The 16,046-nt window shown below is 41.9% G+C and overlaps 2 pseudogenes; both read left to right on the top strand.

Moving 5' to 3' along the window:
- Positions 1-817: 817 nt before the first annotated feature.
- LOC137241632 (venom serine carboxypeptidase-like) lies at positions 818-9,660 on the top strand (annotated as a pseudogene).
- A 337-nt stretch (positions 9,661-9,997) lies between these two features.
- LOC137242343 (uroporphyrinogen decarboxylase-like) lies at positions 9,998-11,152 on the top strand (annotated as a pseudogene).
- Positions 11,153-16,046: the final 4,894 nt, after the last annotated feature.

Raw genomic sequence — 16,046 nt, 5'->3', positions numbered from 1 at the left:
AATTGTGAAGAATTAGGCCACATTTGGGAAGACTGTTTGGCAGATCGGCGCATTTTTTGCTACGGTTGTGGCACCCCTAAGGTATACAAGCCACAATGTCCATTTTGTTTCCGGAAGTTGTCGGAAAACCGACAAACGGGTGCATCCAATCCCAGCCGGATGGGCCCGAAACAGTAAATCAGCCACATCTGGCTGAGGGAAAGAATGATAAACCACTTTCGGTTAACCCTGTTCCTCTTCATCGTCAGTCGTATGAAGAAAGGCTTACCAACTATTTGAAACATAGAAATCACCTTTTGCATATTGGCAAATTAAGTGTACGTTGCGCTTACGAAAGTTTTTTGAAAACGTTAAGACTAATCAAAAACTAGTAGTTTCCACCATATTTAGTGATAAGAGCTATATGCGTAGTTATGCAGAAGTTTCATTTTTGGAGTATACAGAACTTGGTCTTTTAGATACTGGAGCAAATATAAGCTGCATCGGTTCAACCCTGGCAGCTGAAGACCTTTCCAAAGTTCCAGAATTTAAGCAAATGAAATCTGAAGCAAGGACGGCCGATGGGAAAAAACAGTTAATTATAGGTGTACTTGATGTCATGATGACCTATAAGTCCAGCATCCGTCCGATTAAACTTTACGTCATACCCTCCATTAAACAAAAACTAATTTTAGGCCATGATTTCTGGAGAATCATCTCTCTTGCCCCAAATATAATCAGTTCCCTTAATACGCTTACTGGCTCCGAAATAAAATAAGACGAAAATTCATATCCGTTGACCCAGCAAGAAATTCACCAGCTTGAAGTAGTAAAAAACATGTTTCCCAATACATCTAAAGGCTTAGGCCTTACCACCATAATACAATATCATATTAACGTTGGAAATGCTAAGCCTGTGAAACAGCGTTTCTACCCCGTTAGTCCAACAGTGGAAAAGTTGCTTTATAAGGAGTTAGATCGTATGTTGGAGTTGGATGTAATTGAACCATCCGCAAGCGCCTGGAGTTCACCCATGCGTCTTTTAGTGAAACCAAACAAAGTTCGACTTTGTCTAGACGCTCGTCGACTTAACGCCGTCACAACAAAAGACGCCTATCACCTACCTAGCATTGACGGAATCTTTTCCAGACTCCCGAAAGCGAATATAATTACCAAACTTGATCTTAAAGATGCATATTGGCAAATTGAGCTTAACCCAGAATCCAAGCCGTTGACTGCTTTTACAGTACCGGGACGACCCTTGTACCAGTTTAAGGTAATGCCGTTCGGCTTATGCAATGCCCCGTCTACAATGTGTCGCCTCATGGATGAGATAATCCCACCAGACCTTCGATATTGCGTTTTCGGTTATCTGGATGACCTTTGCATAGTATCTGAAGACTTTGCATCCCACCTCACTGTATTAGATCGTTTGGCCGAGCAATTTCGCAAAGCAAATTTAACCGTTAACATCGCAAAAAGCCAATTTTGTGTCATCAGTATTAATTCTTTAGGTTACATCATTTGGAGTGAAGGTATTCGCACCGATCCCGAAAACGTTTTATGTATTGTAAACTGGCCCTCCCCTAGAAACTTGAAGCAAGTGCGAGGCTTTCTTGGAGTTTGTGGATGCTACCATCGGTTCATTCACAACTACGCTGAACTCACGTATCCTATCACTGAAACATTATCCACTAAGAAGAAGTTCTTATGGACCTCGGAAGCTCAACAGGCGATGGACCAATTAAAGACAATCTTGACGACGGCCCCGGTCTTAACCAATCTATATTTTGAAAAGAAATTTTACTTGCATTGTGATGCCAGTGACTTTGGCATTGGCGCAATTTTAGATCAGTTATCTGATGAAAATGTAGAAAAGCCGATAGCTTTTATGTTCAAATAGTTGAATCGGGCTCAACGAAATTATAGCGTTATCGAACGTGAATGCTTAGCCGTCATTTTGGCTTTTCAGAAATTTCGCTGCTACTTGGAGCTCCAAGAGTTCGAAGTCGTAACGGACCATTCTAGTCTTCTTTGGCTAATACGTCAGCAAAACATATCAGGTAGACTTGCTCGCTGGATATTTCGCTTACAGCAATTTAAAGGAAGGAAGGGAAAAGGCCACATCGTTCCCGATGCGTTGTCCAGATTATGTGAAAATGAAATAGGAGAGTTAGATATGAGGCCGATCATTGACATGGATTCAGATGTGTTCAAGGACGACTCTTACGTAACCCTCAAAAACAAATTTAGGGAAAACCAGGATAAATTTCCGGATATTAAGGTTGGAGACAAAATAATATACATTCAAACTGAGCACGCGAGAGTTGATGACAAAGACGATAAATCCGATTCGAAGGTATTGGTTCCAGATAGGCTAAAAACCGATACTCTGAAACAAGCCCATGACAGTATTACGTCTTCTCATGCAGGGGTACAAAAAACGATAGAAAAACTACGTCGCTATCTCTACTGGCCTGGTATTGCTAAAGAGTACGCGAGTACATTCGTCAGTGTGAAATTTGCATGGAGTCTAAAGCTCCCAACTTCACATTACGTCCGCCTATGGGCGCTCATAGTCCAACTTGCCGACTCTTTCAAAGGCTCTATATTGACCTGTTAGGACCATATCCGCGAAGCAAAAGTGGCCACATAGGGCTACTGATTGTGTTAGACCACTTCAGTAAGTTTCATTGGCTTCAACCGCTAAAGAAATTGACATCTGTAGCGATACAAAAATTCCTTCTCGAAAATATTTTTCACAGTTTTGGAGTTCTGGAAATCATTGTAAGCGATAATGGAACTCAATTTAAAGCAAACGAATTTAAAGCATTCCTTCTGGAATTAGGCATTAATCAAATGTTCACCGCCTTATATTCGCCTCAGAGCAATGCGGCTGAGCGCGTAAATCGGTCGTTGCTAGCAGCTATTCGCTCATATTTGAAAAAGGACCAAACAAAACGGGACTTGCATCTTTCAAGCACATCCTGTCCATTGAGATCTGCCATTCATCAATCCCTAGGATGTTCCCCTTATAGATCGTTATTTGGGTTGGATATGATAACAAATGAATCCGACTATAAACTGCTTAAAGAGTTATCCTTGCTTGAAGATCCAATATCTCCTATCTCCAGAACAGATAATTTGGCGTTATTGCGTAAAGATATCCAAGATAATATACGAAAGGCATACAATCGGAATGTCAAGCAAAACAATTTACGTTCAAAACCAGTCTCTTTTAAAGAAGGTCAAGAAGTTAACCGTCGCAACTTTGCGCTCAGTAAATTTACAGACATATACAATGCCAAGTTAGGTTCGTAGTTCATCAAGTGTTGAATTCGAAAAAAACTAGGAAATTGCTATTATCAGCTAGAAGACCTACAGGGAAAAGAGATAGGAACTTACCATGCCAAATATATTCGAAGCTAAATTACCACTAATACTCCGTACTAACGAGTCGTATTATTGGGTTTTGTAATGGTCACTTTTCATCAAAGCAAGTATGGTAGTTTTATCGCCTTCATTTCGCAACAAAAAAAGTTGCATGCGATAAAATTGAAAATCCGGTCGGCCTATGGTGCTGAATTAAGAAGAGCCAACGAGCGAAAGCTCAACTTTGCTAAACCTAAGAAAGAATAGAAGCAAATGTCAAAATTGGAAGCCAAAAATCATGAAACCGGAAGGTACAAAAAGGCTCACGCGGCTACAGTTAGCCTCTCTTTTTGGAAAGTTTCTCTACCAAGTTGCTACCCAACGATTCTCTAAGTAGCTGGATCTAGGTCATCGTTATTTTTGATGTATGTGGTATCACAACGGACCTTCGTGTCGTCCAAGTGAGCTATCCTTATCAGGGCAGCTACCACCTAACCTATCCTATCCTATCCTTCTCTACCAAGTGAGCAAGTGAGTTATTGTTATATTCCGTCAGTAGCTCTGTGCGGAGTAAAAACTCTTTCTTCCTGTCCACCAACTTCAAGCACTCATCATCATTTTCAATTTCACGTATTTAAATACCTACGTCATTATCATTACAACAACCACACCTGTTAACAGGGTTCCTGACTAGAGGCCGCTTCACCAAATCGTCAATTTTCATATTGGTACAGGTGTGAACCAATTTATTTAGGAGCTAGTTCATTATGGTATCCACGCATCTGATTCCATGTACCCGTACATCACCTAAGGTTTGGTAAGAGGAAAATAGCACAAAGAGATTCCTGCTTGGAGTAATGACTCCCCTACGGGCGCATTAGATCTTCAGGGATCACCCTTCATCCTAACGTGTATCGCCTCATAAAGTGCATACCAGGCGCGCATAAGTAGTACTGCCAGCCCCAATTGAGTTGACAAAAGGACAAAAGTCCGAAGTACAAAAGTCCAAAATCTTGGATAACATAGTGTAGTAAAACTAGTTAGGACTGTTTGAACAAATGCGTGGTGGCAACGGCGCGCACCCACGTATTTGTTAAAGATTAGTTAGGCGAAAAAAAGGGGAAGAAAAATAAAAACACCAAAAAGGTTTCGTATTAATAAAAGGAATTCACAGTGGTTTTTTTTTATTCAATGTATATATGTACATACAACAAGTGTTAAGGAAGATATTAACAAATGTTGTGAGAGTTGAAAATATTAAATATAAAATATATTAGGAAATTGTTAAATATATTTTTGGAAATTGGCAACTTACGTGAGCGTGTGATTACGTGTTCCTTTGCTGGTTGCTGGATTAAAAGAGGACGAGACTCTTTTCCACATGAGCCGATAAACCCACGATACAGCTCCTTCGTTGGGTTTCCCGGCAACAAAGTTGCTGTACCGCGGGCTCACAGCGGTAAACATCTAAGATACATACGTACCACCACTCACACATGCCTGTGTGTATAGTGATCACAAGAATATGCGGGTGGTAGTAACGAAGAAAAATAAACAAAGAGAGTTATGTTACGAGGGGGGGGGGGGGGGGGGGGGGAGGAGATATATTTAGGCCTGTGGCCTAAACATACCGGCCCCTTGCCGTAAGCAACAAAGAAAAAAAATGAAAAGGAAAAAAAGGAATGACACGTGATCGCACGTCCAGTAAGGCGTTATGTCGATGTGCAGATGCGGACTGCAAGCACTGCACGTCGCACGATGGACTTCGTGTCTCGTTGTCCTGTGAAGAAAAAGAAAAGATGTTATTAAATACACGTACGTGGTTTTAAATTCCGTGCTGTAATTACTTAGTTCTTATGAAACGCTCCTATTTTTGGCAGGCTCCTGAGACTACCAGCCCGAATACGGTCGGTTGGGTCAGGAGACCGCCACTTGTTGTTGCTGGCGTTCCGCTCACCATCAGTTCGGCGTATAGATCAGCGCCGAGTGTAAGACGAACTGGCGATGAGCGGTAGAACTGCGGATCTGCAAGCCGCATAAATTCAAATGGAACGGCAACCTTTGCATCCACATTGGATGGCGAACTCAACCGATAGTGTCCGTTGACCACGGTGGCTTGGGTAGTGACATGAGTCGTTGACCCGAACTTGCCGCGCAGAATAAGGGTACATTGCCCTGGTCCTTGGCGCTCTAATTGCAAATCGCGTACCAGCTCTGCATCGACGATGGTGCTGGCGGCGCAGGGATCAATGATCGCACGTACCAAGTGTAGGTGCCCACGCGATTCGACGCGTACGATGGCCGTCGGCGCAATGGGCACGAAAGACCCATGATGGGCGCTGGAGTGGCTGGGAGCAGCCGGCCGGTTCGGAAGCCTTCCGGTGTACCACGCGATAGTGCTTGCATATTTTGGGCGTCAGAATGGTATGGCGTCGATTTATCTCGCCGCTGCTGTCTGCCGCGTTTGGACGTCTTGGTCGGGCCTCCATGGAGTCCAATGTCGCGGTGCCGCCAGTTGTCCCGTTCGTTTCGACGTTTGTTTGCTTTCGCCGCGCTTCTTTCATGCTGTAACAGCGGCCGGAAACTGCGCATCCCATGGTTGATCGTTGACGGTCTTGTTGTCTCCGTTTTACTTCTTTCTTCCTCCGCCTTTGCTCTCTCCCCCCCCCCCCCCCCCCCCCCCATTTCTTCCTCCTCCACCTGCTGAGCCCAGGATTTAGCCGGTCCCGACAGGTTGATTGACAACGCGTCGTCGGACGTGTTGTCGTCGCCATTTGTGGCTGTCTCGTCGCATACCGGCCGACGCTCATCTAAATGAAGCGTGGTGTGGTGCTTCTCTTGGCACCTCTTGCAGCGATACTTGCTGCTACACTTGTTTACCCTGTGGAAGGGTGACAGACAGTTCGGACAGTACTTATATAGAAGCACTGCCAGCAACCTCTCTTCTGGAGATTTTTTCCGATATTCGGGACAGATTCGGAGACTATGGTCCCTGCCGCAGAGCTGACAAGCGACGTCGAAACGCGTTGCGCCTCACTCTGACTTGGCCAGTAAAGGTTGGTAGCGGATCATGATCTGAAAGAATATTGATATCATTGATCATGCCCAAATTGAGGTTGGCGGAATGTTGTTTGGGTGGCGTAACAAAAAAAAATTATCTCTAATATATTATCGAAAAAAAAAACATTTTATTGAAATAAAATTTAATTTAAATAAAATTAAAGACCATAAGTAAATACTTATGCGCGCAGGGAAACGAAGAAAAACGGCTTTACCACGCACCCATGCGATGTGGCTGGTGCTTTAGTCATTCCACGTCATTTGACTAGTCATTTTACGGTCATAGGTTATATTCCTAGTCACATTTGCATGGGCGTGATTAGGTTTTGTGACCAAATTTTTTGTAGGGATTTTATAATTTATTTTATGTCGGTAGATGTCGCCGAAGTAGTCCTAACAATTTATTTTTGATTTGTGGTGAACTTTGTTTTCACCACAAGTGGCCTGCCACCACACGGAACGGTTCGAAACCTGGCTGAAAAGGTATTACAGAGTTGCACTTCCACCACCCAACATTATTTTTTTGACGTGTATTGTCGATAATGTTGAGATTCGTGGAATTAGGTATTTCAAATCTCGACCACATGAATGATTGATCGAGAAATGTAATACGCGATATGTGCGGCGTGTTGTGCGCGATATTTAGTGCGGCATGTAGTGCGTGACGTGTAGTGCGCATGTAGTGCATGACGTGTAGTGCGCGAGATGCTTGCGCATGAGGCCTAACGTTTGTATTGCAATAATCATTGACAGTCAGACAGTAAATGTAGAGATTTTGACATCTGCTACGCTTTTCCATTTCCTGAATGGAAAAAAGGAAAAAAGATGTCATTGATTTACGACATGTGGTGAGTATAGTTACTGTTCGTATAGTAAAATTTGCTAATTCTAACCTTATTTCTTTATTTTCATTGATCAATTTTTCTTTGCATTTTCAGGTTAGAATTTTACAATGAACAGTCATATCAATTAATGACCCCAAAAGGACAGTTCATCTCTGTACTGGCACTGATGAACATGGTACAAAAATCCAACAAACAGCAGCTCAAAAAGTGCCCGTTGCACAATATTGCGAGTATATATCTGCGCTATATCGTCATGTATTCGCCGAAGCGAGGATAGCAAACACATATTTTATCCGTACTAACGAAGAGCGCCACAAGACGGCTGTAGCGCATTTTTGGCACACTTTAAAATCGCGCGGCCACATTTACTCTGCTGCATACAGTGGTTGGTATTGTGTTTCAGATGAAGGATGAAGCTTTCTTAACAGAATCACAGCTACGTTTGGACACACACACGGGCGCAGGTTTATTGCTTGATTCTGGTCATCCGGTTGAGGCAGCTAAACTTTACACAATAGAGGGCTTGAGGTATTTCCTGTTGCGTGAGGGTTTGGCACATAGCGATGGAAGTAAGTTTAAATAAAACATTAAAGCACAACAATACGCACATATATATGTAGGTAAGCACTTTGTGTGCAACAAGAATTCTGCGCAAAGTGCTTAAAGTTAAAATAGCACTACATAAACCATTTATGTAAGAAATTGGGGTAATAGTCCAGTTGATACTGGTTTCAGTTTTACTGGTAGTGACGATGGTTATGCGGGTAATGAAAAAGATATTGGACGGAATTTACATGAAGCTGTTATGCAATTATACGAATTATTTGAATGGCGTAATTCCAGTGGATTTTGGATTACGGGTGAATCGTATGCTGGTAAATATGTACTAGCGTTAGCATATCACATACATTTGGTGCAAAATGCAATAGACGCGTGTTTATATACCACAGAAGGGCTTAGCCATTGGTAATGGACTTTCAGATCTATTACATCAACCAAATTATAGTGATTATTTATACCAATTGGAATTGATAGATGATCGTGGTTTGCAACAGTTCCATGAACAAGAAGAAAGGGGTAAAAATGCATAGAACAACATGACATGGAATGCGCTTTCGAAATTTTGATAGTCTTATCAATGATATTATTGTGAATGGTTCACTTTTTCTTAATCTAACCGGTTTTAATTTTTACTATAATTATTTGAAAACTGATAATGACGAACCCGCTGATGCGATTGGTAATTTCCTGCAATCGGCAACAACGCGTCGTGCCATGCATGTTGGTAATATGACTTTTCATGATTTGGGTAAAGAAAATAAAGTTGAAAGGTTTTTGAAGAAGGATGTAATGGACACGGTTGCACCATGGATATCACAATTATTAAATGATTATACTATTTGCATTTATAATGAACAGTTGGATATAATAGTTGCTTATCCTTTGACACGTAACTGCTTAAATCATTTCGATTCACTCTCAATAGGTACATTCAATTTCGATGATTTCAAACGTTCATACTCCAACGAGGATGAATCTGTTTCCGTTCCCTACTTTTGGCAAAAATTCGATCCAGAAAATTATTCTGTCTGGTTCGGTGAATATAAATATAATAGTGAGCTTACAAAAGTGTTTGTGTTGTGCAATCTCATCACTGGTATGTTTCGACGTCGCGATGAAATGCGTAAGCAAGCCTTTGCTTTAGTGTGCCTGTTTGGTGAGGATAATGATAGTACCATATCCGGGGTTTGGGTGTGGCGCGGTCATGAATTAGCCTTCACCCTATCACCCGATTGGCAAATTGATTACGATTGGTATGCATGAAGGAGATTGGATGCCAATTCGGAGGAAACTAAAAAAATGAGTGCAATATTTTTCTTGGACAGGTACCGATAAGGATGGACGTAAATTCAATTAGGGTAAAATGCTCAAATAATTACAATATACAAGAGAAAGTAACTGCATAAAAATCAACTGAGATTTGAATGCTTGATTAGTGTTCCGCTTAAAGTTAAAGTTGACCAACTCAATGCATGCATAGTATGCCCTTTCTCAGTCATCCACAACATTAAATATCAAAGCGTACTGTAGATCGAACGCCCTCTTTTTTGTAGTTTCAAAAATTGTAAGTCTTTAGCTTTTGTAAGCGTAGTGTGTTGAAAAACTACGAACGAAAATAAGCTGTTCTTGTTTTTTTGTAATAAAAGTTGAAAAGTAATCTTGATTTGTTTGAAATTCGCTGACGCTGATAAATACAGGGTGGAAAAACGTGTGGTTTGAACTGTGGAAGATGAAATTGCTGGATATGCAAAATATGCTGGCCATTTAATTGAGATTTGGGGATCAACCAAAATGGTTATACTGGATGATCCATCATTTGACTCACAATAAAACGATATCATAGAGTTTATATTAAACCAAAAGATCGCTGACGAGTAATAAGTATGCGAATAACAATAGTTACTTATTTTTTTTTTTTTTTTTTTTTTTGTATTACAATAACAAACCCTACTTGATACTGAGTCTGATTAGAGCAAAGAGTTAAAAGTGTTATCAAAACAAAGATTTATTAAAGTTTCATGCTTAGCATCGGCTTAGAGCTGGCAGCACTCCTTAGTTCTGCTAATATTCGTGACAATAACGTTATATTTTAATGCAGAATTTTTGGTTTTTTTTTTTTTTTTTTGTTTTCGTGTCGGTCGCAGCTCTACATTTCACAAGTTATAAATTAAACCAAAACAAAACAAAGGCAACACTTTACGGTGTAATTCGCAACAGAAAGCATAGTCCAGTTAATAAACAATACAAAATGAAAGATACAAAGAACTTTCCACCGCTTAAAAATGATAATCTATTGAGAGCAGCGTGTGGCGAGCCCGTTGACAGGGTGCCCGTTTGGGTAATGCGTCAGGCTGGACGCTATTTCAAGAGGTACGTAAGCTTCATGATTTCTTTACTATTTGTCGTACATCCGTACTGGCATGTGAAGTGACAATGCAGCCGCTGAGACGTTTCGACTTGGATGCATCTATCATATTTTCAGACATTCTAGTAATACCGCAAGCACTTGGTGTGACAGTGGAAATGCATGCGGGTGTGGGTCCCGTTTTCCCAGAACCATTGCAAACACCTGCTGATTTAGCAAAGCTCACACCTGAGGGAGCGGTGGGGCGCTTGACATATGTTGGCGATGCTATTACAATGATGCGCCACAAGCTAGAAGGACGTGTGCCACTTATTGGTTTCACGGGTGCACCGTGGACACTAATGGGTTACATGATTGAAGGGGGCGGCAGTAAAACGATGTCTAAATCAAAAGCTTGGCTTACCGATTTTCCAGTAGATTCAAAAAGGCTATTAAGCATGGTGACTGACGCCATTGTTGATTATTTGGAAATGCCGACAAAGGCCGGTGCACAATTGCTGCAAATTTTCGAATCTTCAGCAGAGCATTTAAGCAAAGAATATTTTCTGAAATGGGCAGTACCCTACATAAAGAAATTCGTGATAAGTTGGTCGAACGTTTGCAGCAACAATCAATACCTTTAGTGCCTTTGACACTCTTTGCTAAAGGTGCTGGCCACTCATTGAAAGAGCAAGCAACTTTGGATTATGACATTATAGGCTTAGATTAGACTGTGGATCCAGTAGAGGCACGGAAGCAAGTTGGTCCAAATATTGCTTTGCAAGGCAATTTAGATCCGCAGGATATGTATAAAACACCAGAAGAAATTCGTGCAAGCAACGTTATATTGCAAATCTAGGGCACGGTATTACGCCACAAACGCCAATTGTAAGCATGGAAGGTTTTGTGGATGCTGTGCATAAAGCACTTTAAAAATGCCAAACTGATAATGCGAATATAAAGATGTAGCATTGTTTTCATTTGACTTCTATAGTGGCTTATTGTTGGGGTTTACTTTGGTGGAAAGGTTTTATTGTTTTGGGGCACTAATATCTGTTGGATCGCACCGATGAAATACGCTGCTATCATTAAGCATGTTTCGAAATCAACTGATGTCCTTTTTTTGATGGCGTTTTTAGCCCTTATTGCTTTAAATGGATGAAAACAATCATTTAAAGCAATTTTTAATTTATTATTTATTAAATAACGTGGAAAAGTTTAAACAGCGTGACATCAGCTGTTAGATGAATACCCACGGTGTGATGGGAGAGGTACGGGGATATTCTGGTGACGATACGACCAAAATTCTGGGGTCAATGCCTACATTCAATTATCTTCTGAACAATTGCGTGGTGGCAACGGTGCACTAACGCAATTGTTGGAAAAAGCATTCTGTGGCAGATAGTAAATCTGCGTTAGGGTTTTGTTGGCCTCGTTCAGGGGAGCGAGAGCAGGGTTACCGGGGTGTTGGCCTCGTTCGGGGTGAACGAGAGCTGGGTTATTTGGGATGGAGGAATGTGGACTATTAAAGTTCATTTTCGTTGTCGTTGGGCGGAAGTAGTACCAGTTTCGCGATTGGTCTGCTAATTTGTCCCTTAATTGTATTGACGTCAACAACACGTACACGGTTATCGGAACCTGGATGTATGTTGACGACTCTCCCCATCCTCCACTCGTTTAGTTGTAGGTTGTCCTCTTTTATGACGACTAGGTCCCCGGGTTTTAAGTTGGATTGTGGATGTTTCCATTTATACCTTTTCTGGATCTCGGTGAGATATTCCGATTTCCATCTTTTGCAAAAGGTTTGATGAAGGGCTTTCATCTTTTGCCATCGGTTTACAATGGAGGCAGGGTTTTCACTACAGTCGAGTTCAGGTGGAGCTAACAGATGCCCACCTACGAGAAAATGGCCTGGAGTAACCGGCTCCAGGTCGGAAGAGTCGTTGGATGAGGGACTTAGAGGTCTCTAGTTGAGGCAGGCCTCAATTCGACATAAGAGGGTTGTAAACTCTTCGAGAGTATATTTATGATCGGGCGCGATCTTTTTAAAGCGGGCCTTAAAACTTTTTACCCCCGCTTCCCACAAACCTCCCATGTGAGGAGCGCTTGGCGGTATAAAATTCCATTCTATAATGTGATGGCTATATTTAGTCAACGTTCCGTCCCTTGCTTCACGCAGAAATGCTTTAAACTCGGATCGTAAAGATCGAGAAGCTCCGACAAAGTTAGTACCATTGTCGGAGTAAACGTTTTTCGGACAGCATCATCTGGATACGAATCTGGCGAGGGCAGCTAGGAAGGACCCGGTACTAAGATCGTTTGTCGCTTCTAGATGGATGGCTTTCGTCGAAAAGCAGACAAACAGGCAAACGTATCCTTTTGAAATTCGACATCCCCTCCCTCGGTAGGATTTTATATCGAATGATCCCGCGAAATCTACCCCAGTGTTAGTGAAGGCCCTAGTAAAGGTGGTGCGCTCTTTCGGAAGGATCCCCATAAGTTGCGTTTGTGTCCGCTTTCTGTAAATAGTGCAGACTTTACAGTTGTGGATAACCGACCTTATCATGACTTTAACGCATGGGATCCTGTGCGGATATGACGTAGCATCAGCTGGTTCCATCCATGCAGGGTGGTCTCATGAGAGGATTGGACTATAAGTCTGGATAACCTGCAAGTATAAGGAAGAATAATGGGCTGACTTTCATTATGGGACATGTCTTTCGATGCCCCAGTCCGCCCCCCAGTTCGAATGATGCCTTCTTCATCTATATATGGGTTCAGGGATAAAATCTCACTCTTCCCATTTATTCGATTTCCTGACTTCAAGTTTGCGTACTCTTCTTGATAATGTTGCCTCTGGCATATTGTTATCAATCTTCGTGTTGTTTTTTCTATTTCGTCAGGAGCTATCGAATGAGAATTCCTTTTAAAGGAGGATTTAGTTGTTGGGTGCGTATTCTGGAAAAACCGAAGAATATAGGATATAACCCGCAAAAGCCTCTTTTCTTCGATATTCGTGTTGTAATCTTCTTCTTGTGTTGGCCAATTTTCGGTGTCTTCTTGTAACCAAGAAGGTCCCTGCCACCACAAAGAATTGTCGATTAGATCCGAAGCGAGGAGGCCTCTGCTCGCCAAATCTGCAGGGTTTGACGCAGAGTTTACATGCCGCCATACTTTGACTCCAACTTTGTCGATAATTTTCGTTATTCGATGTGCCACAAACGTTGACCACGAACATGGTGGTTTTCCGATCCATGCCAGGACTATCGTCGAATCTGTCCAAAGGGTTACTTTAATATTGGAAAGTTGCATATTTTCTATGGCCGACTCTATCATTTCTGCAAGTAGGACTGCGCCGCAGAGTTCCAGTCGTGGCACTGATATAGTTTTGACCGGGGCTACTCTCGTCTTGGCCATCAGCAAGTTGGTGAAGACTTGATCCTTCGTTTGTACCGTAAGGAAGACAGTGGCGGCATATGCTTTTTCCGAGGCATCGCTGAATCCATGTATTTCGACATTGTCCTTCAATGTGTAGTGAACCCACCGCGGTATGCGTATATCGTTGATCTTTTCGTAGTCAGTCATGAATAATTGCCACCGATGTAGAGTAGTTTCAGACACATCTGCATCCCAGCCTGTCCCTTCCAACCAAATATTTTGCATTATTATTTTGGCTACAATTACGACTGGTGCCAGCCAGCCAAGAGGGTCAAAAAGTTTTGCGATCGCAGAAAGTATTGACCTTTTTGTTACGGCATGGTTATTGTCAAAGGGTTTCGCTGTGAAGTAGAAGTAGTCGAAATGGGCGTTCCACCTGATACCGAGTGGTTTTAACATGCTGGTGTCTTCAAACTCAAGAAAATCCTCGCTTAATAGGTGTTGCTTCGGTATACCCTGTAGAATTTTCTTGCAGTTGGACGTCCATTTTCGCAATGGGAAACCTGCCGATTGCAATGCCGATGATATATCGTCCCTTGCCTTGATTGCAATTTCGATGTTGTGTCCACCGGCGAGTACGTCATCAACGTACATGCAATTTCGCAGGATATCTGCTGCCATTGGATGCGATGTCTCCACGTCATCAGCTAGTTGGTGCAGCGTTCGAATCGCAAGATACGGAGCACAATTAACCCCAAAGATTACCGTTTTCAATTCATAAATGTTAATTGGGTTTTTGAGGCATTTGCGAAATATGATTCGCTGATATTTTGTTTGGTCTTCATTGACCCATATTTGGCGATACATTTTCTCTATGTCGCTGTTAAATACGTATTTGAACAGCCGCCAACGTAGTATAAGAATTGTCAGGTCGGATTGAAGAATCGGACCTGGATATAAGGCATCATTTAGACTTTTGCCATTAGTGGTAGGACAAGATGCATTAAATACGACTCTGACTTTTGTCGTTGTACTTCCCTCCTTTATAACAGCATGGTGAGGTAGGAAGTAACAGTCATTTGAGTCTTGCGAAATATTGCCTATTTGTTTCATGTGCCCTAAAGTTTCATATTCGTATACAACTCTATTGTATTCCGTTTGAAAGACTGGGTTTTTCGCAAGTCGTGTCTCGTTGCGATAGAATTGAGAGCACGCACTTCTTAATGAGGGGCCTAAGTTAAACTCTTTCCTAAAGGGTAAGGAGACTACGTATTTGCCATCGTTGTTCCGAACTGTTGTGGATTTGTATAGCTCTTCGCAGTAAGTGTCATCGTTATTGATGCTCCTTTTCTTTGGAATTGCCTCTATCTCCCAAAAACCAATTGTTTATCTAAAGTGACCTCATTGAAATATGAAACTAGGGTCTTATTTGTATCAACCGCATCTGTCCGGCCTGTCAAAATCCAGCCGAACACCGTTTCCTGTGCTATTAATGTGTTTAGCACGTCCTTCCTAATACCGCCTAGCATAATTTGGGGGTATATGTCTCCGCCCAGAATTAAGTCGACTGGCTCATTGACAAAGAATCTTTTGTCAGCCAGTACTAAGTCAGGGAATGCTTGCCTAGTCATTGCATTTATTTGGCAAGTTGGAAGATTCCCTGTTAATTGTGGTAAAACCAGCATGATCGTATTGATCTCGATTAATGGGTCTGTTGGTGACCGCAATTGTATGTTGCACGCTTCTTTTACTTGTGCAGATATTGTATTATTGATGCCCGAAACTTGGGCGTGCAGGTGTTTGGATGACAGATTAATTCTGCGCTTTAGTTTCTCGGTAATGAATGAGCATTCAGATCCTGAGTCTATTAGGGCTCTCGCCGAATAGTCAACACCATTAAAACGAATATTGACCTGAGCTGTCCCTAGTAATACCCCTTTATTTGTGTTTGCGAAACATGAGTTCACATTATTAATCGGAGCGTTTTCTCTTTCAGCATTGCGTCATATTTGAGCTTCCCGTGAGGTAGATGCTCCGATAGTGTCAGAAGTATTTGTTGGTTTTGGCTGATTCGAAATATGAAGCAGCGTATGATGTCTTAAATGACATGTGGCACAGTTCATTTGACTGGTGCACTTTGTCGCCGAATGGCCAGCAGAAAGGCAGTTTATACACCCACGGCTGCTATTAATTTTTTCAAACCGTTTATTGGGTGTTAAACGTAAGAACTTTTCACACTTTGAAATTCGATGTGCAGGACTTTTGCACATCTTACACGTAGGTTTGGCTACACTTGCACTTGCCTGATAGGACCCTAATTTTTTAGCAGATGTATCTGTTGTCGAACGAGATACTTGTGGCTTTGAGGTTTTGGAAACTGTATCCCCTCTCAGATCAGTCACGGTTTCTAAGGTTTGGAAACGATTGGATAAGAATCTATCCATATCAGCCCATTTTGAAATTTCCGTTTTGTTTTCAATTGTTTGTTCCCAGAGTGCCAGTGTGGT

Source organism: Eurosta solidaginis, chromosome 2 (assembly GCF_040869045.1).
Source record: "Eurosta solidaginis isolate ZX-2024a chromosome 2, ASM4086904v1, whole genome shotgun sequence".
Lineage (NCBI taxonomy): Eukaryota > Metazoa > Arthropoda > Insecta > Diptera > Tephritidae > Eurosta > Eurosta solidaginis.
The sequence above is the reverse complement of the archived record's forward strand: the minus strand, read 5'-3'. Positions and strand labels throughout refer to the sequence as shown.